At 79.7% G+C, this 2500-nt stretch overlaps 1 non-coding gene across 1 annotated transcript; it reads right to left on the minus strand.

Annotated features, from left to right (window-relative positions):
* Nucleotides 1-51: 51 nt before the first annotated feature.
* Nucleotides 52-204, minus strand: LOC143692950 (5.8S ribosomal RNA). Its single transcript, XR_013180487.1, has one exon. It is a non-coding gene; the product is annotated as a 5.8S ribosomal RNA (ribosomal RNA).
* Between the last annotated feature and the right edge of the window lie 2296 nt (nt 205-2500).

A 2500-nucleotide genomic window follows, 5' to 3' on the forward strand; every position in this document is an offset into this window, starting at 1 on the left:
GACCCCAGCCGCGCCGCCGGGGTGGCCCCCGGACGGCGATTGATCGTCAAGCGACGCTCAGACAGGCGTAGCCCCGGGAGGAACCCGGGGCCGCAAGTGCGTTCGAAGTGTCGATGATCAATGTGTCCTGCAATTCACATTAATTCTCGCAGCTAGCTGCGTTCTTCATCGACGCACGAGCCGAGTGATCCACCGCTAAGAGTTGTCTGCCTTTCGGGCACCGCTCACGCCAGAGCGGCCCCTTTTTTGGTTTAGGACAATGCCGCCGAGGACGCGCGGGCGCGCGCCTGGCTTCCGAGACCGTACGAGCACACGGAAAACGGGAGGAAAAAAAAGGAAAAAAACAAACCCACTCTCCGAAGGCCGGCCAAGAGGCGGGGGAGCCCGCGCCCCCGACCGCCTCCCCCCGCGAGGGGAGACGCCGACCTCACCCACGCCGTCCTTCGGAGGCGGCCCAGGCGCCCGGGCTCGGCCCGGCCTCCGCGCGGAGGGCCGGGCGGCGCGCGCCGGACACGCGGGGGGCACAGGGCGGCCCGCCCGCTTCTCGCTTTCACGGGACGACGCGCACAACGCACACGGCACGCGGCCGGGGGCGCGCGGCCGTCGGCCCCCGCGCCGCGCCGGCTCTCCCCTCGGCCCCGACGCCGCGGGCCTGGCGCGGAGCGCCGCCGCGCCGCCGCGCGGCCGGCGTTGTCTCTCTCTTCCCCCCACCACCACGGGCACGGGCCTTTCCCCTGGGCTCGAGACGGGCACGCGACGGCGACCGGCACAGCCCGCCGGCACGCCTCCCGCGGGACCGCTCCCCCGCCGGGCGGGCGGGCGAGCGACCGGCGGACGCGCTCCGCCGCCGGCCCCGGAGGCGGGCGCCACCGAGAGCCGAGCCGGCGTCGCCTGCGCCCGAGGCCTGCCGGACGGCAGACCCGGCCGCCGCCGGGGCGGCACGCGCCCGGGACCGCCGCCGCCGCCTCGCACCGCCGGGGCCCCTCGCCTCGGGCACGCGCCCGGCGGAAGGCGCCGCGGCGGCTGAGCCGGGGGGCAACGCCCGCTCTCCTCGTTCGCACGCGGAGACCGGGCGGGGAGGAGCGCCCCCGCGGCCGCCCCCGCACGCCTTCCTGCGCGGCCCACACGCGGCCGCGCGGGCAAGGGCGACGGAGGCGAGGCGACGAGCGGAGCCCGGGACGGGACCGCCGCCGGCCGACGGCGGGCGCCGTCCGGCCGACCGTCCCCGCAGGGAGGGACACCCGTCGAGCGGCGCCGCCGCCGCTCGCCACGGGGTCGCCCGCGCTCGCGGGCCTCCGCCGCCGGAGGGCCCGCCGAGCGCTCGCCCCCCCCCCCACCGGCGGGCGGGGCGGTCGAGCCAGGGGACGGCCGGCGGACGACGGCGCCGCCGCGCCGCGCCTTCGAGGAAGGAAAGGCCGTCGAGGGGAAGAGAGGCGCCGGACGCGCCGGACGCGGCGCCGCCGCGCGCGCCAGAGACCGCGGCGGCGGGCCCAGGAGAGAGAGCGCGGGCGGGCCCCGGCGGCCGTCGCCCCGCGGCCGAGGAAGGGGCAGAGAGCGCGCGCTCTCTGCCGGGCGTCGCCCGTTACCACGAGGCGGGCGGGTCGGCCCCCGCGGCCGACCGCGCGCCGCGGCCTCTCCGCCGAGGCCGGGCCACGGAGAGGGGGGGGCAGGGCGCCCCTCCCCGGCGCGGCGCGGTTGACCCCGCCCGCGGCGCGCGGCGGGGGACGACGACGACGACGACGGCCGCGACGGAGGAGCGCGGCCGGTGGCCACGGGACAACCACCGCAGGGGATCGGCGGGAGTAGCTGCTCCCCACCCCTCAGTGGCGCCCCGCACGGCCACCGCCCGCGGCACACGCCCGCCGCCGCCACCGCCGCCGCCGCCACCGCCGCCGCCACGGCGGGCCGCGCCGAGCCGCCCGAGTCTTTAAACCGCCGCCCGGCCCCGCCGGCCCCCTTTCGGCCCACAACCCGCAGCGTTTGACGACGCCGAGGGCAAGAAAACCTGGGGGGACCGCCGAGGCGCCGAGCGCTAGGTACCTGGCCCTGGGGCGAGGGAAACGACCTGCATGGCCCCGCCGGGGTGCCTCCCCCCGCTGCCGCCCTCGGGGGAGCGTCCACCGGCGGGGGCGCGCCCGACATCTGCCGCCACCACCGCCACGTCCTTCTCGGGGCCCGGGGTTTCCCTCAGTAGCCCGGCGCTGCGCGCCCGAGAGGACCGCCGCGGCTCGGGCCGCCCCGCCGGCGCGGGGGACACGCGGGCCCGACCACCGAGCACAACCTCGGGCGCGCGCAGCGCGCCACCCAGCGCGGCCCGGAACGCCCGGAGGCCTCGGCCCTCGGATTTCCTCGGCCGCGCGCGAGACGGAGGCCGCTCGGCCCGAGAGCGGGACACTCTGCCGCGGCCGGCAAAGGCCCCCGCTCCCCGGTGCGGGAAGGGCCGGAGGAGCCGCCTCCTCCGGGGCCCCGAAGGCGCCCCCGCCACCCGGCTCCCTCGCCC

The sequence above is a fragment of the Agelaius phoeniceus genome, unplaced genomic scaffold (genome assembly GCF_051311805.1).
Source record: "Agelaius phoeniceus isolate bAgePho1 unplaced genomic scaffold, bAgePho1.hap1 Scaffold_109, whole genome shotgun sequence".
NCBI classification, from domain to species: Eukaryota; Metazoa; Chordata; class Aves; order Passeriformes; family Icteridae; genus Agelaius; species Agelaius phoeniceus.